Below are 26,484 nucleotides of genomic sequence, written 5' to 3'. Positions count from 1 at the left end.
GCATAATTCTAGGCATATAGATCCTAGGTTCATTTAAAAGACAAAGCATGAACAAAGAGATGCTTAGGAAATGAGAAAATATCATACAACCGTTCTCCAATGAACAGGATACAGGATAAGAGACAGAACAAAGGGATTTCATTTGATTTATAACATCTGAAGGTGTAACCCTTTCAAACCGAAACCAACCACCATTGACCAATCAAACAATACCAAGTTCACAGTAACCTTATCAACCAGGCACAATCTCCACAGGGTGTCACAGCATCTAAAGGCTTGTGTGGGGGATGAGACCTATGAGAGTAATTTAGAGTTCACCCTGTACAGATACAAGCAACCACCGAGGTCATATCCATATAGATGGCATCAGAGTCCTCTTCAGGGAAGAACTATCAGATAGATTTCAGACATGGCTGCTGTAAGATTTTTTATATCAAACGTTCCAGTAATCAGTCCTCTAGATACTGTAGAGAGAGATAGATACATTTTGGCCCCTAAGAGGGGGGAAGGGGCATTGTTTTTTGTGTTTGGTTTAGCCGTTTGCCATGTGGCTGGAGTTGACAGAGAGCACATAAATTGGGGCTGAGCCAATGTAGTGGTGCGCACATTAAACAATGTGGCACAGACGAGGGTTCACACACTACAGGATTCTTCACTTGGTTGTGAGGATACCACGCTGTCTCACAAAAACAATGATGTAATGATGTGATTAGATTGTTAACGTAGCTAGAATGAGCTGTGACTCAAAGCAGCCACAAATGTTGTCAGTCAGACATTCACGCCATTCAGAGTTGAAATATCTAGCCAATGCATTTGGAATTGAATAACATTGCTTGCGATCTTCAGAGCTGTAATGATTTGACTTTGGTTAAAGGCAAGTACAAACGCATACTAGTAGTTGTCATCGCTCCTGCTCAAGAGTCTACACATTCTGGGGGATGCGAAACAATGTCATCATCTCACATCTCTGTTGAGCTCTCATTTGCTATTGCTGATCACCGTTCTCAAAACTTGGAGTTGCACATCTTACAGTACAAGACCATTACATTATTTTGTGCCAATAAAATCAAATATGTTGGAAAATATCGGGACGGCTCAAAGACGGGATCCGTAGCCCTCATATTGCGTTTCTGACCAGCTCACATTAAACGAGCGCCGGTGACGTGTAGGCAACATGGGGATTTTGTATCCGATCTCAATAGCTTCAGGGCCAAAACTGAGTAGCGTACACACGACTTTACTCATTTATCATTTGCCCTTTAGGTTAGGCAGAGTACACCGAAGCCCCTTGCCTGCGTGTGATGTTGGGGCCATTTGAGCAATTTATCCCTAACATGATCGACATTTTGTTGGATACAAAGAAGTTCTTCTACTGTATATGTCATGCATTGTCATAACTGTTCCTGCATACTGATGTGTAAACTTACCTCGGTCTCCAGAGCAAATAAACGTTGTCTTGAATACATGCCATGTCTTCTTATTTGCTGTATTGACCGACTAATCTACTGTATTATTAAATTAAAGTTTGTAGCTAGTTACTTCTAAATACATTTAATGAATATTACAATGAATTAATCCAGAAGGTGAAGTCAACACTTTATTGGTTTCTGATGCAGCTGGAATCATTTAGTCACATGTCAGTACAACAAACAGTTTATCAAAATCCTTTATATATACTAAACAAAAATATCACCGCAACATACAACAATTTAAAAGATTTTACTGCGTTACAGTTCATATAAGGAAATCAGTAAATTTAAATAAATTATTTAGGCCCTAACCTATGGATTTCACATGACCGGACAGTGGTGCAGACATGGGTGGGCCTTGGAGGGCATAGGCCCACCCACTGAGGAGCCAGGCCCAGCCAATCAGAATGAGATTTTCCTCACAAAAGGGCTTTATTACAAAGATAAACATTTCTCCGCTTTTTGTGCATATGGAACATTTCTGGGCTTTTTTATTTCACTTTATGAAACATGGGACCAACACTTTACATGTTGCGTTTCTATCTTTTTCAGTGTACAAATGTACAAGAGCTAGCAATATCTATACCACAATGCAGTTGTGAGCATACTAGGCATTCTCTATTATACAACATTAGTCTAACTGAATATGGATGTTGTGTTGGCTGAATGTTCCAGGCAAGGTCCTGAATGTTCTTCCGCTGGTGAACCTTGTCTTGTGTTGGGCAATGGCAGCTAGTTTAGCAGGCTTTGGCACTGTGGCGATGTTGGCAGGGATGTTGGGTTTAGGGAGCTGTGACTCTGGCTTCTTGTAGACCACTGTCTTGTCCTTTCTGCGCTCCACAGCCACGTGGACAAGCCTCTCCTTGTAGTGATGGGTTCTGTGCCTGTACACTTTCTTCACCACACACTGCTTTGACCTCTTGCAGAAGATTTGTTTGTACTGCAAGTCTTCAGGAAAGACACGAAGACTGATCATGAGGATGTGTAACCATACAATACTGCAGTTATACTGCACTCTGACTGCAATCTTTTTTAGTAAGGGTGATGCCAATGCAGATGTTGATGGGTTCGGACTCAGTAAATAGAACACATAGACAAGTCACGTTAGCCTCTGCGGAAGTTAGTTATCTAGCTAGCTAACAGTTAGATACGGTCTGGTAAGCTCTAGCTAACGTTAGCTTGCAAAATTACAAATCACATTGCCAGATAGTAGCTGGCTAATTACATAGATTTTACTTGGAATGTCTAGCCAGCGTATTATGAAAGCTAGACAGATTTTGGTTTAGATAAACAAACACAGTTCTCTAACTAGTTAGCTAAGTTAGCCACGTTACCTCTGCTCAACTTATTTTCTGCTATGCTGATGTTGGCTGTTCAGATGCCTTCCTCTTTGTTTGTAGTTTGCACATCCAGGTACTGAGCACCACACATGACTAAACTTTACAGTTGTCGACAAAAACGACTGAACGAGTGGTCAAGTGAGTAACGTTAGCTACCTGTTGACGACCATTCTCAACTGGATCCACCTCGACAGGGGCGGTACTACGTCCTGAAATCACTATGAATTCTGGATATTGTGGTTGGCTTACAACTAGGAAATTTAGATGGCCCGTTTCTACTGGTGAAATGCAGAATAACTAATTTGCTCATAGAGGAAATTCTCAATTTTTATGACACATATTACATGTTAATAACATGTTAATGGACATATACAGTGAAATAGCAGCAGTGAAATTTCCCTTTAATTATCTCACCTAGTCAAGCAAATGTTCTTTATTTTTCTTTCTCTCTTTCTCCTTCTCCCTTTCTCACCCTCTGTCACATCCCTTCCCTTTCTTTGTCTCTCTCCCCCTCTATCTCTGTCTCTTCCTCTCCTTCTCCTTCTCTGTCTCTGTGAGGACTGAGGAGAGAGTTATACATGCTGTGGGACCGACAGTACGGAGATACACATACTGTTAATACTGCCATGCAAACACAGCAATAAGAATTGTGAATGGCTTCCTCTCGCATTAAAACCCAAATTATTGTGAATAGCTTCTGTCAGACATGTTAAGCCATGGTATCTATTTGCTTTCTCCGTGATGACAAGTTGACGAACTGTGGGCATCACTTTATCTGCAGCACATAATTTTATTTTAATAATAACATCCTGCCATGTCTGTATTTCTGGGGTGTTTTTTTCAGCCCAGTTAAAAATAGGGCCAGGCAGGAAGCTGTAGTCTGTGTAAGGGCTCTTGGCTAGGTACAATAGCGCTTCCTTCTTCTCACCATTAATAACCATATAATGAAGATGTCACAACAGACCCACTGGTGCTAGAGGAGCCTGTCCATGGAACTGTAGGGCTGCCCAGCCCCCAAAGTGACTCTTATCAACTGTATGCAAGAAGATCCTCTATGTTGTCTTAGGAATTCAGCATTCTCTGTGTTGATCTTGCCATCTCCATTGTCACACCTCTGAGAAGCAGAGGTTATGTTGTGGTTTCATCTTGTAGGTCTGATATCTGATTGGAGGTTAACTTTAATAATATTGGTCAAGAACTCAAGTTTTTGAATCCAAACAACTCAGATAAAAGGTCTTAGATTCATTGTTCTTTCTCTTATCTGTTCCTGAACAAACCATGGTTTCTTTGTCTCTCTCTTTCTCTCTCTGATCATACATATAATAATGCCTTCTAATAATTGTTAATGCTTTGTAACTTAAGCTTTATGCCTTGTATGTGAATCCATTCATTTCACAAAGAAATGAATTACATTTGTATTTAGAATTCCACTCTCAGACATTTCTTGATTGCCTATTACTTTAACTCAACTATAGTGTTCTATTACTGTAACTCAACTATAGTGTTCTATTACTGTAACTCAACTGTAGTGTTCTATTACTGTAACTCAACTATAGTGTTCTATTACTGTAACTCAACTATAGTGTTCTATTACTGTAACTCAACTGTAGTGTTCTATTACTGTAACTCAACTGTAGTGTTCTATTACTGTAACTCAACTATAGTGTTCTATTACTTTAACTCAACTATAGTGTTCTATTACTGTAACTCAACTGTAGTGTTCTATTACTGTAACTCAACTGTAGTGTTCTATTACTGTAGCTCAACTGTAGTGTTCTATTACTGTAACTCAACTATAGTGTTCTATTACTTTAACTCAACTATAGTGTTCTATTACTGTAACTCAACTATAGTGTTCTATTACTGTAACTCAACTATAGTGTTCTATTACTGTAACTCAACCATAGTGTTCTATTACTGTAACTCAACTATAGTGTTCTATTACTGTAACTCAACTGTAGTGTTCTATTACTGTAACTCAACTGTAGTGTTCTATTACTGTAACTCAACTATAGTGTTCTATTACTTTAACTCAACTATAGTGTTCTATTACTGTAACTCAACTATAGTGTTCTATTACTGTAACTCAACTGTAGTGTTCTATTACTGTAACTCAACCATAGTGTTCTATTACTGTAACTCAACTGTAGTGTTCTATTACTTTAACTCAACTATAGTGTTCTATTACTTTAACTAAACCATAGTGTTCTATTACTGTAACTCAACTATAGTGTTCTATTACTGTAACTCAACTGTAGTGTTCTATTACTGTAACTCAACTGTAGTGTTCTATTACTGTAACTCAACTATAGTGTTCTATTACTTTAACTCAACTATAGTGTTATATTACTGTAACTCAACTATAGTGTTCTATTACTGTAACTCAACTGAAGTGTTCTATTACTGTAACTCAACTGTAGTGTTCTATTACTTTAACTCAACTATAGTGTTCTATTACTGTAACTCAACTATAGTGTTCTATTACTGTAACTCAACTGTAGTGTTCTATTACTGTAACTCAACTGTAGTGTTCTATTACTGTAGCTCAACTGTAGTGTTCTATTACTGTAACTCAACTGTAGTGTTCTATTACTTTAACTCAACTATAGTGTTCTATTACTTTAACTCAACTATAGTATTCTATTACTGTAACTCAACTATAGTGTTCTATTACTGTAACTCAACTATAGTGTTCTATTACTGTAACTCAACTGTAGTGTTCTATTACTGTAACTCAACTATAGTGTTCTATTACTGTAACTCAACTGTAGTGTTCTATTACTGTAACTCAACCATAGTGTTCTATTACTGTAACTCAACTATAGTGTTCTATTACTGTAACTCAACTGTAGTGTTCTATTACTGTAACTCAACTGTAGTGTTCTATTACTTTAACTCAACTATAGTATTCTATTACTGTAACTCAACTATAGTGTTCTATTACTGTAACTCAACTATAGTGTTCTATTACTGTAACTATAGTGTTCTACTACTGTAAACTCAACTATTGTGTTCTATTACTGTAACTCAACTATAGTGTTCTATTACTGTAACTCAACTATAGGGTTCTATTACTGTAACTCAACTGTAGAGTTCTATTACTGTAACTCAACTATAGTGTTCTGTTACTGTAACTCAACTATAGTGTTATATTACTGTAACTATAGTGTTCTACTACTGTAAACTCAACTATTGTGTTCTATTACTGTAACTCAACTATAGTGTTCTATTACTGTAACTCAACTATAGTGTTCTATTACTGTAACTCAACTATAGTGTTCTATTACTGTAACTCAACCATAGTGTTCTATTACTGTAACTATAGTGTTCTACTACTGTAAACTCAACTTTTGTGTTCTATTACTATAACTCAACTATAGTGTTCTATTACTGTAACTATAGTGTTCTACTACTGTAAACTCAACTATTGTGGTCTATTACTGTAACTCAACTATAGTGTTCTATTACTGTAACTCAACCATAGTGTTCTATTACTGTAACTATAGTGTTCTACTACTGTAAACTCAACTATTGTGTTCTATTACTGTAACTCAACTATAGTGTTCTATTACTGTAACTCAACTATAGTGTTCTATTACTGTAACTATAGTGTTCTACTACTGTAACTCAACTATTGTGTTCTATTACTGTAACTCAACTATAGTGTTCTATTACTGTAACTCAACTATAGTGTTCTATTACTGTAATTCAATCATAGTGTTCTATTACTGTAACTATAGTGTTCTATTACTGTAACTCAACTATAGTGTTCTATTACTGTAACTCAACTATCGTGTTTTATTACTTTAACTATTGTGTTCTATTACTGTAACTCAACTATACTGTTCTTGCATATTGCTATTTATCTTATGGAGTCAGATAAACATTTTAATAGGCTTATTGCATAGTCTTTTTTACATGCAGTATAGGTGCACACGTACATACACACAGAAATACACAGTACACACGCGTACACACTCATACACCCACACATGAACCTACACATGTTTAAAATAGTCACACACACACACACACGTTATCACACCTCAGTGAATTCCCCACCTGTCCCTGGCGGGGGACTGTGCTGTCATGGCTGTAGCAGTGGGTAAACTAAAGGGGATAGTGCTGAGATTATAAGTCTTTATGAACAGCCCAGGAGGAAAAACAGAGACTTCATTATAAATGAGCTCATTGTTCTAAATACCCCCTACGGAACACTCTCCTCTGCTGCTGTGTAGCTCACTATAAACACACGTTCTTATGCACTATGCTTGACAAGCTCTGAGAATCCTCTGTCTCTGCATTCACAATAGGAATACAAAACATATAGTATATTTCCATACGGTTTATGGAAGGGATGGCCAAAAGGGATGCCCAAACCATTAACCCAATAATATATTTACTCAATAGGAACAGCTGCTATCAACCTGTCTCCATGTGTATTGAACATGTAATGCATGTGTAATGTAGTTGAAAAGATGACCAACTATAAATTGAAAGGTCTTTGATCCCCAGTACATTTCCAAACTTGTTGCACATATTTAAAATAGTTGCATAATGCTACTGTACTATGTGAAGTGAGGCTCTTGAGCTGCTTGTCTTTGATGTGAGTCTGAGTGACATCCCCTTAAATGTACACTGGTGTGCGGAGAGCTGCTCAACACCCTGCTCTCTCCCAGCCTTTAGAAGAAGAAAGAAGTAGAGGGATGTATTGTTTTCTGCTGAGTTTTGACAAGGGGACTGAAGTAGTGTGTGTACAGGGAGCAACTGTCCCCTATGGTCTGGGAGACCTGCAGTATAAGCAACGTTGGGTAGGTTACTTTCTAAATATAATCCGTTACAGTTTCTAGTAACCTGTCCAGAATTGGAATCAGTAATGTAACTTTTGGATTACCCAAACTCAGTAACGTAATCTGATTACTTTCCCCTTGCGACGCGCAGGTTAGTGTTTTTCCACCATGAACCTTGTTTTGGAGTTAGCTCTGCAGAGTGGTCTCCTGGTCTCCCTCCTGGTCTCTTTCCTGGTCTCTCCTCTGGTCTCCCTCCGGGTCATTTTACTGGTCTCTCTCCTGATCTCACCTCTGGTCTCCCTCCGGGTCATTTTACTGGTCTCTCCTCTGGTCTCCCTCCGGGTCATTTTACTGGTCTCTCCTCTGGTTTCCCTCCGGGTCATTTTACTGGTCTCTCTCCTGGTCTCTCCTCTGGTCTCCCTCCGGGTCTCTTTATTGGTCTCTACCCTGGTCTCTCCTCTGGTCTACCTTTAGGTCTCTTTACTGGTCTCACTCTAGGTCTCTCCTCTGGTTTCCCTCCGGGTCTCTTTACTGGTCTCTCTCCTGGTCTCTCCTCTGGTCTCCCTCCGGGTCTCTTTATTGGTCTCTCTCCTGGTCTTTCTGTGTCTCTTTACTGGTCTCTCTCCTGGTCTTTCCTCTGGTCTCCCTCCAGGTCTCTTTATTGGTCTCTCTCCTGGTCTCTCTGTGTCTCTTTACTGGTCTCTCTCCTGGTCTTTCCTCTGGTCTCCCTCCGGGTCTCTTTACTGGTCTCTCTCCTGGTCTTTCCTCTGGTCTCCCTCCGGGTCTCTTTACTGGTCTCTCGCCTGGTCTTTCCTCTGGTCTCCCTCCGGGTCTCTTTACTGGTCTCTCTCCTGGTCTTTCCTCTGGTCTCCCTCCGGGTCTCTTTACTGGTCTCTCTCCTGGTCTTTCCTCTGGTCTCCCTCCGGGTCATTTTACTGGTCTCTCTCCTGGTCTCTCCTCTGGTCTCCCTCCGGGTCTCTTTATTGGTCTCTACCCTGGTCTCTCCTCTGGTCTACCTTTAGGTCTCTTTACTGGTCTCACTCTAGGTCTCTCCTCTGGTCTCCCTCCGGGTCTCTTTACTGGTCTCTCTCCTGGTCTCTCCTCTGGTCTCCCTCCGGGTCTCTTTATTGGTCTCTCTCCTGGTCTCTCTGTGTCTCTTTACTGGTCTCTCTCCTGGTCTTTCCTCTGGTCTCCCTCCGGGTCTCTTTACTGGTCTCTCTCCTGATCTTTCCTCTGGTCTCCCTCCGGGTCTCTTTACTGGTCTCTCTCCTGGTCTTTCCTCTGGTCTCCCTCCGGGTCTCTTTACTGGTCTCTCTCCTGGTCTTTCCTCTGGTCTCCCTCCGGGTCTCTTTACTGGTCTCTCTCCTGATCTCTCCTCTGGTCTCCCTCTGGGTCTCTTTACTGGTCTCTCTCCTGGTCTCTCCTCTGGTGTCCATCTGGGTCTCTTTCCTGAACTACCTCCTGCAACTGTGTTATCTTGTTGACACATCCAGCAGACCCTGACAGCACCTGCATTGGAAAGGCTTATCATACACTAGTGGTGTGTAGCAGTCCAGCATCCCCACAACACTCAAGAGGTCAGTCTCTCTCTCTCTTCCTCTCCTTCTGTCCTTATCTCCTTCCTTTCTGTCTCCTTTTTCTTCTTTCTCTTTTACTCTCTTTATTTCCTTATTTTCCACTCTCTCTCTCTTACTCAATCTCTCTCTTTATTCTCTCTCTTCTTTCTCTTGCATACACCCACAACCACAAACACACAAACAGTTTGAGTGAGGGACCTATCGCCCCATAAAACAGAATGAATCTAATACAAGTGCCACAGAATCACAGTGATGGAGATCAATTCAAACCTCAGAGGGTTTTTCTCTGTAAATTCAATCCGGAACACATATCAAGTTAAGACGTTACAGAGAGAGTTTTCCACCATTCCTCGCAGAATAAGGTTTGCTGTTGCAGAGAAATAACAGCTCATTTCTATGGTAGACTGATAACATCTGCACTCTGAAATCTATAGATAACTTTGACACTTTTCAAGTTTTTGCTTCAACGAGCAGTTATAGTGAGGAGGAATAATCTGTTCGCTTATCAAGTTCACATCACTGCACCTCCAGTCACCTTGTCTTATTCTCTTGCTGGTCCATGTCCTCATGACTGAAGATAATCCACATTGATTTACCGCTACGCTTGATGTTCTAAGGGTATATACTAGCTGCCTGCATCCATCTCTGTCACTATCCACTGTCTGCTTTATGGAATCATACTTTTTCTAGAATCTATGAAGTATTTGACCAAGAGGTGACCTGTGTTAAATGAAATGGCAGGACTTTCAAACACATGAAAAATCAATTAATTCCTGTGTCCCTTTTTCACATTTGTGTTCAGTGTTGATATTCATTTCAATATAGCACAACACAGATTAACATGAATATTTGCACACAGAGCTTAGAGAAAACACAGAAAATGTGCAGGTATGAACATCATACAGCTAATCATTCATTCTTAATATACATGCTGAATACAGTGGGGCAAAAAAGTATTTAGTCAGCCACCAATTGTGCAAGTTCTCCCACTTAAAAAGATGAGAGAGGCCTGTAATTTTCATCATAGGTACACTTCAACTATGACAGACAAAATGAGGAAAAAAAATCCAGAAATTCACATTGTAGGATTTTTAATGAATTTATTTGCAAATTATGGTGGAAAATAAATATTTGGTCAATAACAAAAGTTTCTCAATACTTTGTTATATACCCTTTGTTGGCAATGACAGAGGTCAAACGTTTTCTGTAAGTCTTCACAAGGTTTTCACACACTGTTGCTGGTATTTTGGCCCATTCCTCCATGCAGATCTCCTCTAGAGCAGTGATGTTTTGGGGCTGTTGCTGGGCAACACGGACTTTCAACTCCCTCCAAAGATTTTCTATGGGGTTGAGATCTAGAGACTGGCTAGGCCACTCCAGGACCTTGAAATGCTTCTTACGAAGCCACTCCTTCGTTGCCCGGGCGGTGTGTTTGGGATCATTGTCATGCTGAAAGACCCAGCCACGTTTCATCTTCAATGCCCTTGCTGATGGAAGGAGGTTTTCACTCAAAATCTCACGATACATGGCCCCATTCATTCTTTCCTTTACACGGATCAGTCGTCCTGGTCCCTTTGCAGAAAAACAGCCCCAAAGCATGATGTTTCCACCCCCATGCTTCACAGTAGGTATGGTGTTCTTTGGATGCAACTCAGCATTCTTTGTCCTCCAAACACGACGAGTTGAGTTTTTACCAAAAAGTTATATTTTGGTTTCATCTGACCATATGACATTCTCCCAATCTTCTTCTGGATCATCCAAATGCTCTCTAGCAAACTTCAGACGGGCCTGGACATGTACTGGCTTAAGCAGGGGGACACGTCTGGCACTGCAGGATTTGAGTCCCTGGCGGCGTAGTGTGTTACTGATGGTAGGCTTTGTTACTTTGGTCCCAGCTCTCTGCAGGTCATTCACTAGGTCCCCCCGTGTGGTTCTGGGATTTTTGCTCACCGTTCTTGTGATCATTTTGACCCCACGGGGTGAGATCTTGCGTGGAGCCCCAGATCGAGGGAGATTATCAGTGGTCTTGTATTTCTTCCATTTCCTAATAATTGCTCCCACAGTTGATTTCTTCAAACCAAGCTGCTTACCTATTGCAGATTCAGTCTTCCCAGCCTGGTGCAGGTCTACAATTTTGTTTCTGGTGTCCTTTGACAACTCTTTGGTCTTGGCCATAGTGGAGTTTGGAGTGTGACTGTTTGAGGTTGTGGACAGGTGTCTTTTATACTGATAACAAGTTCAAAAAGGTGCCATTAATACAGGTAACGAGTGGAGGACAGAGGAGCCTCTTAAAGAAGAAGTTACAGGTCTGTGAGAGCCAGAAATCTTGCTTGTTTGTAGGTGACCAAATACTTATTTTCCACCATAATTTGCAAATAAATTCATAAAATTTCTTACAATGTGATTTTCTGGATTTTTTTTCTCATTTTGTCTGTCATAGTTGAAGTGTACTGTCGTGTCTTTGACTATGCCAGATTAATTGCTATGACATGCTATTCTATAAAATAATTTCTCCGTAATTAATATTACCTGATTGAACTAATCATGTAAATATGAATTAACTAGAGAGGGACACCACGAAAGAATATTTATAGAGCTGTTATCTTTCGAATAAACTCTTAAAGATTTAGTAATATTTTCCTAAATAGCAGTCACATTAATCGTCATTTTATTCAGTCTCATCTGAAAGTTGTAAGTCCTTGATTATCTGCAAGAATCCTGGCTAACAAGTTGAATCAGCAATACAAAATTGGGTTTAATTATTTATTTACTAAATACCTAACTAATCACACAGAATCACACATATACAATAAATCATAACTTGATCACAAATTACGTCATACAGAAAAACGTCCCTAGCGGGCGGAATAGATATGACAGCTTGTTACACAAAGGAAAGGGGGTTGAGTCCTAGTGAAAAAGCGGGAGACTTGAACATAGGCTAGCTGTGCTATCGTAAATACAGTATCTTATGCATTCTAAATTACCGCCCATTTGAAGAGGAAAATGCAATCAATATTTACTCTGAGCTGCGCTTCAGTAGGTTGGTGGTAGATGGCCCGTGTCGCCAACCCGAGTCCTCTGTCCTTTGAAGAATGTCTCTGGTAGTCACGGGAACACGTTGTGTGTATTAGACGGGATACTTGGAATGTCCTTCCGAACCTGCGTTTAGCTGTTGCTAACTCCAAGGCTAGGAGATATCACTTCTGTAGTGAATACGAGTTCAAAGTTCATACCATTCACAATCAAAGTCCATGCTGATGTTGGCTTCATCTATAGTGATTATCTGAACCATTCTGACACTGGATCGTCATCCTAGCGTACCCGGAACAGGAAGTTATCTTCTGGGAAAATGGCTTTTATAGTGGAGGGAGAGGGGTGTGTCTGAAAGGGTTATAACCCATTCCTCTTCACAGGGGCGGACCACTGTGAGCAGAGAAACTTATGAAAGCACAGATCTCTCATTTGGAAGCTAAAATTACATTTCATCTCTTCACAAATAATGTCATATTCAAACATTTGAATTAAACAACAATTCCATGTGAATCCGATATCTCTGACATTTAGACTTTCCACAGTAGAGTTTATGTCATTCAATCCTTGATGAGAATGTGTCAGAGGGCAACCGAACTGACATAATATACCTTAAGTACCACCGCATATGTTCAGTTGGTCGGATCACCAGAATATAGTTCATTTCCCCCAACTTCTGATGTTACCAGAATCTCTATGTTAACCCATGGGTTTCCTTATGTCACATCAGTTATAGTAGGGAGAGAGAAAAAGGGGGAAAGAGGTATTTATGACTGTCATAAACCTACACCCAACCCAACGTCATGACAGTCCCCCCATGTTGGGTTCAATCTTGCGATTAACCTGCATGTTGCAAACCAACATACAAATGACCGTGGGTTGTCCTGGTTGTGGACCATCGTTGTGGTCCTCATCTGGTGGTCGACCCTGGTAGGGTTTCTGCGAATGAAGAAGTCTGCTCCATGGCTGGACAGCAGATGTCCAGTTGGTGATCGCTGTTGCAGTCCCCCCTCTGGTGTGGTCGACCCGGGTAGGGTGTCTGCAAATGAAGAAGTCTGCTCCATGGCTGGGCAGCGGAGGTCCGGATTGGGATCGCCGTTCCGGACCCGTAGTCTGGTCGTCCAGACTGGAAGATCTGGGCAGTAACTTAGGCAGATGTTAACAACGCACACACACTCATGAAATATATCATTACATTTCCTCCCAAAAAGCGGCGTTGTGGCACTAACTGATGGTTGTATGGGGAAGTTGTTTATGGCTATCACTTTCTACATGTCGAAGAAAATGAAACAAAATGAATGAAAGCATAAACAAAACAAAATATAGTTATTGGCAAAATAACTTGGCAAAATGACCCTATCGTGGCATTGTCTAATGTCATATCTAGGGCTCTTCTAATTTGCGGGGTGTTGGTTAAGGTACTATCCTAAGTTGATAACTATGTGATACGTCTACAGCTGTAAGGCACTAGTTTTGGGCAGTCTACAGGGATGACCTATGGACTTCTGAGAAGAAAACTGGTGAGTGCTGTAGCTGTAGAGTTAAAGGCCTCAAAATAAATGTTCAACTTTACTAAGGCTGGTATTTTGCTCGGACCCTTAAGTGATCCTAGCATGAATCCTAATTGGATGTTCCGTTGTACATGTGCTTTTATGCTTAAACAAGCACACATGCCAAGGGAAGGAAACCAAGTATTCTGGCAGATTACAACTTGTTCAGAATGAGTCTGACGTAGTCAGGTAATTTTCAGGTCAATGCCTGGAGGTCAGTCAGAATTGGTGTCGAGGGAGTCTGTAGTGGTTTTACTACCAGTCACTGTCTTCCACTATTGTAGTGGCAGTAGGTATGAAGAAATATACTTCATAGCTATGTTATCCACGGAGGAGCTAACCTCATGACGGAAGTACTGTAAGTATTAGACCAGTCGTACGTGGTGTGATCGTGGTTCCTGACTTCTAATAACTTTTTCTCCTGTACGTAGGATTCTATTTATTAGTGGCGTGTGTAACCATTGGAAGAGTGCAATGGAGATTCCCTTCCCCGCGCTGCACTCTGAGTGACTCCTATGTTGCTATTATCAATAGCAATTTAACTTGTGAGGTTACTAATCCTCCTACTGAGTGTTGCTGGGCTGACTGTGGTATTGGTACTGGTACTCAAGGGGTCCAGTTGTCCTACCGATTTATTCTGAAATGTTATCCTACAGGAATACATGATTAGAGCATTTTACTAGTTGTCTTGTAGTGACTACTACACAAGGCAAGGAATGATTATTGTTGCCATTTGTTTTGGAGGTGGACAAGTCCACTGGACTTCCTTTACGACCAGTGTGGTACACCTCAGTACTATCTTAGATGTGTTCTAAGAGGCCCCTAGACAGGGTTTATGTCTGCTCCTCACTGTTCTCAAAGGGGAGTTTACAACTAGATTTGATTTATGCTCTGGCGGCCTCGTACGGTGTTGTCCGTAGTCTCGACCCCCCCACCGGCCTCGATAATGCTCATCATGGGTCTGGGCTACTATTCCCCCCCTTTGCGTCTCGGGACCCCCCCACCAGCATGTGGTGTTGGTATCCGAGGCGCAAACGAAAGGTTCGGACCCTATGTACGAGTTGTCAGTGGCCGCGTTATTATGAGAATGGCTGCAACCTTTCAACCAAATCTCCTGGTGTTTGTGCTTCAACACCCTCAGTGGCTGTCGAGGTCTGTCAGTCACCACCGCGTCCGCGCGTGGCAACCTCTTCAGTACCTGCGAACTGAGACGAGGATATCGGTCTGTGATATCGCAAAGTGTTTCACCAGTGGGAATCATCGGGTCAGTTGCTGGACTGACGCCATTAGTGTCATTGTAAGGGTTGACAGTCCCCCACAAAGCGGAAGGTGTATCATCGGAAGCAGAGTATACTCTGCGCATCGATGTTTTTCTTGCTGAGACAGCCGCAGTGCTTGCGGAAGTGTCCGAAGGGCAAGAGAAGTTCATCTCAACTACCGTATTGCACGACTGCACGGAGGAGGGAAGTAGCTCATTCACAGAGACAGCTGGCTCGAAATCATGAAAAGAATTGTCAATCAGATTGGCTGATGGAATGTTTTGAGATATCGTAATATCTCCTTGGATCTGATTCTGCCCCAACAGGTTTTTAAACGTCTTTTTCCCAAGGGGTGCTTTCGACAGATACCCCTCGTGAATGACTGCGTTGCAGCTAGCGTTAGGGAAAGACAGTGTGGTCGGTGGAGAAGGCACTGTGGCCTGTGACCATACCTGGTTGGTTTTCCAATCCATCAATGGGAGTAACCGATCCATCAAGTCTGCTCCAAGTAGCAGGGGTACAGTTTCGAGGCTAGTAACATACACAGGGTGGACGAGCGATAAGTCCTTGAAGTGTAGTTTCAGCATGACTCTCAATGTGAGAGGCGAGGTAGTCTGAATGACCCCTCGAAGTGTAGTGTCGCATCGTTCCACTTTTAACCAACGTTTAGTTGGCTTCAAAGCCCTTTTTAGATCATCAAACAATGTTTGAGAGATGAGTGATATTGTCGCACCCGAATCAATTAGCGCATGACAAGGTAGGCAGTCCTCCAGGACTGTTTCCAGGTATGGTCGTTTCGATTCGTGGTTAGTGGACATGTTCCCCACAAAGTGGAGTGGTCTTTCGCAACAACGTGATGTGTCAATTCTGTTCAAGGTGGAAGCAGATTGACTTTTACGATTTTGAGTGGGCTTGGCTTTAACGAAGCGTTTGACCTTTTTCTTCGCAACCTTTGTATCAGAGTTTATAGACGAAGCCCGTGGGCTTGTTTCTTGGTCAATCGGGCCCTGGATAGGGTCTCGAGTGAAGGGAGGGATTTGAATTTTAACGTCCTTGCTATGGGTGTTAATTCCTGCGGACCTGGAGTCCGGTAATTCCCTGTCTAGTCCTTGTGACTTATCTTTTACCCTTTTCTCAAATGTTTCTCGCTTTAGTTCTTCACCTAGTGGAACTTCTGGAGAACATTGGTCTACGTTTTGATCATCCTTCAACCCTTTGTTACCCTTGTGCTCTGACACTTTGTGTGGGTTGGGTGCAGGAACGTAGTGAATAGAGGTCTTGAGTACGGAGCGAGAGATTCAGTGATGAGATTTCTTCCGCTTGCTTAGAAATCAAGATTTCCATCTTCATCACCCGAGTTCTCTCATCATTCATTTGGTCAGTGACTTCAATGAGTTCTGCTGATTTGTCATCCAACTTCGTCATTGTGTTCATCAACTGATCGTCTTTGGTCTGCAGAATTTTGAGTAGAACCGTGTTACTCTGAGTAACGTTCAATAAAACTGCCTGCATGTTATCAAATTGCGCGCTCCTATTTGTAGATAACTCAACAGATTTATCTAGTTTGGAGTGGACTACCTCGTATTTAGTTTTGGCTAAATCGAGTTGTTCCTGGAGACAACGATTTTGTTGAAGAGTTTGTGCTCGTTCATCGTCATAAGTATTTGCAATTACTTTCAATTGTTCAGATTTCAAACGCAGTTCCTCGACTAGCAGAATGTTTTCATTTCCTGCTTTTGTCAATAGTGGCTCAGTTCTCTCCGCCTGTACCCCAATGCTAGCCATGACTGGCACGTGCTTCAGCTGTGCACGGTGGTATTGAACCGATGCCACAGTCTTATGGCGATACATTAGTGCAAAAGTGGGGAGAACCGTCACAAAACCTGTGTTTGATGGTTGATTTTGGAGAGCGTTCGCAATTTCGGCTGTTTTTTCACTAATGGCATAATTAGGGTTGGTATCGCTGCTGAGGTCAGAGATCGATCCTTTTATGGGTGGAGGTTCACTACTTAGCGGAGGAGTGGTGACCCCCTCCTTTGATAGCTTGCACATTATTAGAAAAGTTTAGAGGAAAAATGTTCCCTAAATTTATTCAAAGTTTGGGTTTGGAATTAATTGGAAGCTGCAAAGACAAGTTGAATCTATTTATAGATGTTGACGAACTACCAGTACTGTACCAGTAATGTGGAAGTTGGACGTGAATGAATTTGCAAAAGCAAATTGAATTAATTAATCAATGCCAATGATTAATCCTACCTGTGTAGGCTATCTGGGTATTAAACTTTAATTAACATGAGATGTGGCTTCATCTAGGTTAATATGATAAGTTTAAAAGTGTCTCATTTGATTGGAAGAACATTAAATTATGTTCAACAATTTAACTTATTAAATTGAATGAGACGATAATCCATAAAATCTCTGTTGATTGGATATCATCAGTGTAAAACAGTAGACCAAATGTTGGGCACATTCAACACTGTGGCACTTCTCCCTAAGGCCGAAACCACATGGGATTCCCGCTGGGGCGGGGCTTCTGTCAATACTAGATTACTGAATGGGTTTTGAAAAACCCAAATTTTACTGATTGATCAATTTAATGATAAATCAAACCTGTATAGGCAATTTGTGAATTAAACTTTAATTAACCTGAGAAGTGCTTAATCTAGGTTAGTTTGGAAAAAGTTTGCAATGTCTTATTTAGAGAACTAAACAATTTGGATATTATTTAAAATATCTATTTCAGAATGTAAATGGCCAGATTTACACTTATTAGTTCAATTGGATAAGACATTGATATTCGTCTGGATATCATAAGTGATGACTTGAGTGTGACCTGAATAATTCTTCATGAACGACTATGCTGGGCACACTCAAGTGGTCACTGACTTCACACGCTGTAATAAAGCGGAACTACCCGGTGCGGGACTTCTGTTCCGCTAGGCGGAGGAATTTCAGCGTGGCACCAGGAAGAAAAAAAATGCTTTTTTTTTTCTTGTTAGCTTTAGCACCTCGTGCCAGCTAACCCTCCTTTGTGCCTGAAAATGTAGCACGTAGGATTCCCTTGGCAGGGAAAAGGTTTTACTAATAACGTATTATGTTCAAACCCTTTTCGGCGTTTTTTGACGATGTTTTAACCGGAACACGCGGCAAACATGAAACGCACCGTGTTCTCTTCGCGTTGAATCGCGAGAGAGAGATAATTATTGCTGGTCACGCTATATCTCCTGAATTTCAATCGGCTGGCTCTTTGTCCTCGCTCGAGAAATTAATAATGACCTGCCCTACCAGCGTATGAAACGCGCCAGGCAGAAATAGCCCTGCGTTTGGCCAAACGCACTATTTCTCAGATTTCTATAATTAGCTTTCTCAGCCTCATACAAGAAATGTATTCGCTTACGTTATCCCCTGACTACGTCAGAGAACAGCGCAGGGCAAGGGAATCCCCAGCACACACAACCAAAAATGCTTGTCTATCACTCCAAAAATGTGTATAATAAACTTGGTATATTATGTAACCTGCTTTTCAATTTTATACAGGCCGAATCAAAATGAAAACCTCATTCTATCTTAGACTCCACACAACGGGGCACCAATATGTCGTGTCTTTGACTATGCCAGATTAATTGCTATGACATGCTATTCTATAAAATAATTTCTCCGTAATTAATATTACCTGATTGAACTAATCATGTAAATATGAATTAACTAGAGAGGGACACCACGAAAGAATATTTATAGAGCTGTTATCTTTCGAATAAACTCTTAAAGATTTAGTAATATTTTCCTAAATAGCAGTCACATTAATCGTCATTTTATTCAGTCTCATCTGAAAGTTGTAAGTCCTTGATTATCTGCAAGAATCCTGGCTAACAAGTTGAATCAGCAATACAAAATTGGGTTTAATTATTTATTTACTAAATACCTAACTAATCACACAGAATCACACATATACAATAAATCATAACTTGATCACAAATTACGTCATACAGAAAAACGTCCCTAGCGGGCGGAATAGATATGACAGCTTGTTACACAAAGGAAAGGGGGTTGAGTCCTAGTGAAAAAGCGGGAGACTTGAACATAGGCTAGCTGTGCTATCGTAAATACAGTATCTTATGCATTCTAAATTACCGCCCATTTGAAGAGGAAAATGCAATCAATATTTACTCTGAGCTGCGCTTCAGTAGGTTGGTGGTAGATGGCCCGTGTCGCCAACCCGAGTCCTCTGTCCTTTGAAGAATGTCTCTGGTAGTCACGGGAACACGTTGTGTGTATTAGACGGGATACTTGGACTGTCCTTCCGAACCTGCGTTTAGCTGTTGTTAACTCCAAGGCTAGGAGATATCACTTCTGTAGTGAATACGAGTTCAAAGTTCATACCATTCACAATCAAAGTCCATGCTGATGTTGGCTTCATCTATAGTGATTATCTGAACCATTCTGACACTGGATCGTCATCCTAGCGTACCCGGAACAGGAAGTTATCTTCTGGGAAAATGGCTTTTATAGTGGAGGGAGAGGGGTGTGTCTGAAAGGGTTATAACCCATTCCTCTTCACAGGGGCGGACCACTGTGAGCAGAGAAACTTATGAAAGCACAGATCTCTCATTTGGAAGCTAAAATTACATTTCATCTCTTCACAAATAATGTCATATTCAAACATTTGAATTAAACAACAATTCCATGTGAATCCGATATCTCTGACATTTAGACTTTCCACAGTAGAGTTTATGTCATTCAATCCTTGATGAGAATGTGTCAGAGGGCAACCGAACTGACATAATATACCTTAAGTACCACCGCATATGTTCAGTTGGTCGGATCACCAGAATATAGTTCATTTCCCCCAACTTCTGATGTTACCAGAATCTCTATGTTAACCCATGGGTTTCCTTATGTCACATCAGTTATAGTAGGGAGAGAGAAAAAGGGGGAAAGAGGTATTTATGACTGTCATAAACCTACACCCAACCCAACGTCATGACAGTCCCCCCATGTTGGGTTCAATCTTGCGATTAACCTGCATGTTGCAAACCAACATACAAATGACCGTGGGTTGTCCTGGTTGTGGACCATCGTTGTGGTCCCCATCTGGTGGTCGACCCTGGTAGGGTTTCTGCGAATGAAGAAGTCTGCTCCATGGCTGGACAGCAGATGTCCAGTTGGTGATCGCTGTTGCAGTCCCCCCTCTGGTGTGGTCGACCCGGGTAGGGTGTCTGCAAATGAAGAAGTCTGCTCCATGGCTGGGCAGCGGAGGTCCGGATTGGGATCGCCGTTCCGGACCCGTAGTCTGGTCGTCCAGACTGGAAGATCTGGGCAGTAACTTAGGCAGATGTTAACAACGCACACACACTCATGAAATATATCATTACATTTCCTCCCAAAAAGCGGCGTTGTGGCACTAACTGATGGTTGTATGGGGAAGTTGTTTATGGCTATCACTTTCTACATGTCGAAGAAAATGAAACAAAATGAATGAAAGCATAAACAAAACAAAATATAGTTATTGGCAAAATAACTTGGCAAAATGACCCTATCGTGGCATTGTCTAATGTCATATCTAGGGCTCTTCTAATTTGCGGGGTGTTGGTTAAGGTACTATCCTAAGTTGATAACTATGTGATACGTCTACAGCTGTAAGGCACTAGTTTTGGGCAGTCTACAGGGATGACCTATGGACTTCTGAGAAGAAAACTGGTGAGTGCTGTAGCTGTAGAGTTAAAGGCCTCAAAATAAATGTTCAACTTTACTAAGGCTGGTATTTTGCTCGGACCCTTAAGTGATCCTAGCATGAATCCTAATTGGATGTTCCGTTGTACATGTGCTTTTATGCTTAAACAAGCACACATGCCAAGGGAAGGAAACCAAGTATTCTGGCAGATTACAACTTGTTCAGAATGAGTCTGACGTAGTCAGGTAATTTTCAGGTCAATGCCTGGAGGTCAGTCAGAATTGGTGTCGAGGGAGTCTGTAGTGGTTTTACTACCAGTCACTGTCTTCCACTATTGTAGTGGCAGTAGGTATGAAGAAATATACTTCATAGCTATGTTATCCACGGAGGAGCTAACCTCATGACGGAAGTACTGTAAGTATTAGACCAGTCGTACGTGGTGTGATCGTGGTTCCTGACTTCTAATAACTTTTTCTCCTGTACGGAGGATTCTATTTATTAGTGGCGTGTGTAACCATTGGAAGAGTGCAATGGAGATTCCCTTCCCCGCGCTGCACTCTGAGTGACTCCTATGTTGCTATTATCAATAGCAATTTAACTTGTGAGGTTACTAATCCTCCTACTGAGTGTTGCTGGGCTGACTGTGGTATTGGTACTGGTACTCAAGGGGTCCAGTTGTCCTACCGATTTATTCTGAAATGTTATCCTACAGGAATACATGATTAGAGCATTTTACTAGTTGTCTTGTAGTGACTACTACACAAGGCAAGGAATGATTATTGTTGCCATTTGTTTTGGAGGTGGACAAGTCCACTGGACTTCCTTTACGACCAGTGTGGTACACCTCAGTACTATCTTAGATGTGTTCTAAGAGGCCCCTAGACAGGGTTTATGTCTGCTCCTCACTGTTCTCAAAGGGGAGTTTACAACTAGATTTGATTTATGCTCTGGCGGCCTCGTACGGTGTTGTCCGTAGTCTCGACCCCCCCACCGGCCTCGATAATGCTCATCATGGGTCTGGGCTACTATTCCCCCCCTTTGCGTCTCGGGACCCCCCCACCAGCATGTGGTGTTGGTATCCGAGGCGCAAACGAAAGGTTCGGACCCTATGTACGAGTTGTCAGTGGCCGCGTTATTATGAGAATGGCTGCAACCTTTCAACCAAATCTCCTGGTGTTTGTGCTTCAACACCCTCAGTGGCTGTCGAGGTCTGTCAGTCACCACCGCGTCCGCGCGTGGCAACCTCTTCAGTACCTGCGAACTGAGACGAGGATATCGGTCTGTGATATCGCAAAGTGTTTCACCAGTGGGAATCATCGGGTCAGTTGCTGGACTGACGCCATTAGTGTCATTGTAAGGGTTGACAGTCCCCCACAAAGCGGAAGGTGTATCATCGGAAGCAGAGTATACTCTGCGCATCGATGTTTTTCTTGCTGAGACAGCCGCAGTGCTTGCGGAAGTGTCCGAAGGGCAAGAGAAGTTCATCTCAACTACCGTATTGCACGACTGCACGGAGGAGGGAAGTAGCTCATTCACAGAGACAGCTGGCTCGAAATCATGAAAAGAATTGTCAATCAGATTGGCTGATGGAATGTTTTGAGATATCGTAATATCTCCTTGGATCTGATTCTGCCCCAACAGGTTTTTAAACGTCTTTTTCCCAAGGGGTGCTTTCGACAGATACCCCTCGTGAATGACTGCGTTGCAGCTAGCGTTAGGGAAAGACAGTGTGGTCGGTGGAGAAGGCACTGTGGCCTGTGACCATACCTGGTTGGTTTTCCAATCCATCAATGGGAGTAACCGATCCATCAAGTCTGCTCCAAGTAGCAGGGGTACAGTTTCGAGGCTAGTAACATACACAGGGTGGACGAGCGATAAGTCCTTGAAGTGTAGTTTCAGCATGACTCTCAATGTGAGAGGCGAGGTAGTCTGAGTGACCCCTCGAAGTGTAGTGTCGCATCGTTCCACTTTTAACCAACGTTTAGTTGGCTTCAAAGCCCTTTTTAGATCATCAAACAATGTTTGAGAGATGAGTGATATTGTCGCACCCGAATCAATTAGCGCATGACAAGGTAGGCAGTCCTCCAGGACTGTTTCCAGGTATGGTCGTTTCGATTCGTGGTTAGTGGACATGTTCCCCACAAAGTGGAGTGGTCTTTCGCAACAACGTGATGTGTCAATTCTGTTCAAGGTGGAAGCAGATTGACTTTTACGATTTTGAGTGGGCTTGGCTTTAACGAAGCGTTTGACCTTTTTCTTCGCAACCTTTGTATCAGAGTTTATAGACGAAGCCCGTGGGCTTGTTTCTTGGTCAATCGGGCCCTGGATAGGGTCTCGAGTGAAGGGAGGGATTTGAATTTTAACGTCCTTGCTATGGGTGTTAATTCCTGCGGACCTGGAGTCCGGTAATTCCCTGTCTAGTCCTTGTGACTTATCTTTTACCCTTTTCTCAAATGTTTCTCGCTTTAGTTCTTCACCTAGTGGAACTTCTGGAGAACATTGGTCTACGTTTTGATCATCCTTCAACCCTTTGTTACCCTTGTGCTCTGACACTTTGTGTGGGTTGGGTGCAGGAACGTAGTGAACAGGTCGATTGTAGCGGTAGTCGTTTTGATGGCGACGTGCTTTGCGGTTATTTCGACCGCGGAGGTTATTGGAATCATGGTTTCGTGGTAGAAACTGTTGTTGTGCGTCATCTCTTAACGCTCCAATACCTGATAATGCACCCTCTGACTGGAGTGAGTGCTCCTGGTCAAACTTCAAAACCGAGTGGTCAGGGCTCTTGGCGTTGCGAGCTTTTGATGCCTCAAAAGCTGTGCTTGCAAGCTCTCTGAGTTGTAAGATAGGCAAGCCAATGTGGGCTGCAGTGCCCAAGTAGGTAATGAAGGTGGGATACATGTTCGACAGGAACATTTGTTTAAATGGTAACAGGTCTTCCATGCCTGTTTCAGTGAGTAGGCCAAAGTAAGCTGAACGAAGCCTATGATAGTAAGCTTGTGGGTGTTCATTCCGAGCTTGTTTGACCGTGTTAGCCAGTGAGCTATCGTGTTTGCGAGTTGCAGAACCACTGAATTCTAATTTCAAAGCTGTGGCAAGTTTAGCGTAGTCATTTAGCACGTGTTGCTGTTGTAGGCGAATGAACCTTGTCACGTGTCTATTCGACGTTCGCTTCAACAAGTAAACCCTGTCAGAACCCGTAGCGTTCGGGTAGCCATCCAACGCGTCCTCTATGTCAGCTAGGAACGTCTCAGTATCGTTTGGCTGACCTGGAACGGGGTCAAAGGTGGGGAAATACTTGACGAGTTTGTCAAGGTATTCCGCGTCAAGCGGGCGGAGAGGGTGGGCTTTATCCTGTGGGGAAAGTGGGGCCAAAAGGCCAAGAGGAGAAGCCAAGCTTTGGCTTTGTTGGCCAAGAGGCGCCATATTACTCAGTGCCGAATGGCCAAGCGGAGAAGACTGGGGGACACCTGACGGAGGCAATGTCTGAAACCTATCGTCTTCACTCCTTTGAGTACCGGGCTCCGGTTGCTTGGATGGATAGTCACGCTGTAGAGCGTGACCCTTCTGGACTTCCTCCAGATGGTACCTAAGGGTGGTATTCTGCTGCATTGCAGAGTCCACTTGAGCGCTTAGAGTACTGATTTTGGACACGTGAGTGTCGCACTTGCTCCTTTCGGTCTCAAACTTATCTGTCATGGTTTGCAAATAGAGGTCTTGAGTACGGAGCGAGAGATTCAGTGATGAGATTTCTTCCGCTTGCTTAGAAATCAAGATTTCCATCTTCATCACCCGAGTTCTCTCATCATTCATTTGGTCAGTGACTTCAATGAGTTCTGCTGATTTGTCATCCAACTTCGTCATTGTGTTCATCAACTGATCGTCTTTGGTCTGCAGAATTTTGAGTAGAACCGTGTTACTCTGAGTAACGTTCAATAAAACTGCCTGCATGTTATCAAATTGCGCGCTCCTATTTGTAGATAACTCAACAGATTTATCTAGTTTGGAGTGGACTACCTCGTATTTAGTTTTGGCTAAATCGAGTTGTTCCTGGAGACAACGATTTTGTTGAAGAGTTTGTGCTCGTTCATCGTCATAAGTATTTGCAATTACTTTCAATTGTTCAGATTTCAAACGCAGTTCCTCGACTAGCAGAATGTTTTCATTTCCTGCTTTTGTCAATAGTGGCTCAGTTCTCTCCGCCTGTACCCCAATGCTAGCCATGACTGGCACGTGCTTCAGCTGTGCACGGTGGTATTGAACCGATGCCACAGTCTTATGGCGATACATTAGTGCAAAAGTGGGGAGAACCGTCACAAAACCTGTGTTTGATGGTTGATTTTGGAGAGCGTTCGCAATTTCGGCTGTTTTTTCACTAATGGCATAATTAGGGTTGGTATCGCTGCTGAGGTCAGAGATCGATCCTTTTATGGGTGGAGGTTCACTACTTAGCGGAGGAGTGGTGACCCCCTCCTTTGATAGCTTGCACATTATTAGAAAAGTTTAGAGGAAAAATGTTCCCTAAATTTATTCAAAGTTTGGGTTTGGAATTAATTGGAAGCTGCAAAGACAAGTTGAATCTATTTATAGATGTTGACGAACTACCAGTACTGTACCAGTAATGTGGAAGTTGGACGTGAATGAATTTGCAAAAGCAAATTGAATTAATTAATCAATGCCAATGATTAATCCTACCTGTGTAGGCTATCTGGGTATTAAACTTTAATTAACATGAGATGTGGCTTCATCTAGGTTAATATGATAAGTTTAAAAGTGTCTCATTTGATTGGAAGAACATTAAATTATGTTCAACAATTTAACTTATTAAATTGAATGAGACGATAATCCATAAAATCTCTGTTGATTGGATATCATCAGTGTAAAACAGTAGACCAAATGTTGGGCACATTCAACACTGTGGCACTTCTCCCTAAGGCCGAAACCACATGGGATTCCCGCTGGGGCGGGGCTTCTGTCAATACTGGATTACTGAATGGGTTTTGAAAAACCCAAATTTTACTGATTGATCAATTTAATGATAAATCAAACCTGTATAGGCAATTTGTGAATTAAACTTGAATTAACCTGAGAAGTGCTTAATCTAGGTTAGTTTGGAAAAAGTTTGCAATGTCTTATTTAGAGAACTAAACAATTTGGATATTATTTAAAATATCTATTTCAGAATGTAAATGGCCAGATTTACACTTATTAGTTCAATTGGATAAGACATTGATATTCGTCTGGATATCATAAGTGATGACTTGAGTGTGACCTGAATAATTCTTCATGAACGACTATGCTGGGCACACTCAAGTGGTCACTGACTTCACACGCTGTAATAAAGCGGAACTACCCGGTGCGGGACTTCTGTTCCGCTAGGCGGAGGAATTTCAGCGTGGCACCAGGAAGAAAAAAAATGCTTTTTTTTTTCTTGTTAGCTTTAGCACCTCGTGCCAGCTAACCCTCCTTTGTGCCTGAAAATGTAGCACGTAGGATTCCCTTGGCAGGGAAAAGGTTTTACTAATAACGTATTATGTTCAAACCCTTTTCGGCGTTTTTTGACGATGTTTTAACCGGAACACGCGGCAAACATGAAACGCACCGTGTTCTCTTCGCGTTGAATCGCGAGAGAGAGAGATAATTATTGCTGGTCACGCTATATCTCCTGAATTTCAATCGGCTGGCTCTTTGTCCTCGCTCGAGAAATTAATAATGACCTGCCCTACCAGCGTATGAAACGCGCCAGGCAGAAATAGCCCTGCGTTTGGCCAAACGCACTATTTCTCAGATTTCTATAA

This window comes from Salvelinus namaycush, chromosome 28, assembly GCF_016432855.1.
Source record: "Salvelinus namaycush isolate Seneca chromosome 28, SaNama_1.0, whole genome shotgun sequence".
Lineage (NCBI taxonomy): Eukaryota > Metazoa > Chordata > Actinopteri > Salmoniformes > Salmonidae > Salvelinus > Salvelinus namaycush.
The sequence above is the reverse complement of the archived record's forward strand: the minus strand, read 5'-3'. Positions refer to the sequence as shown.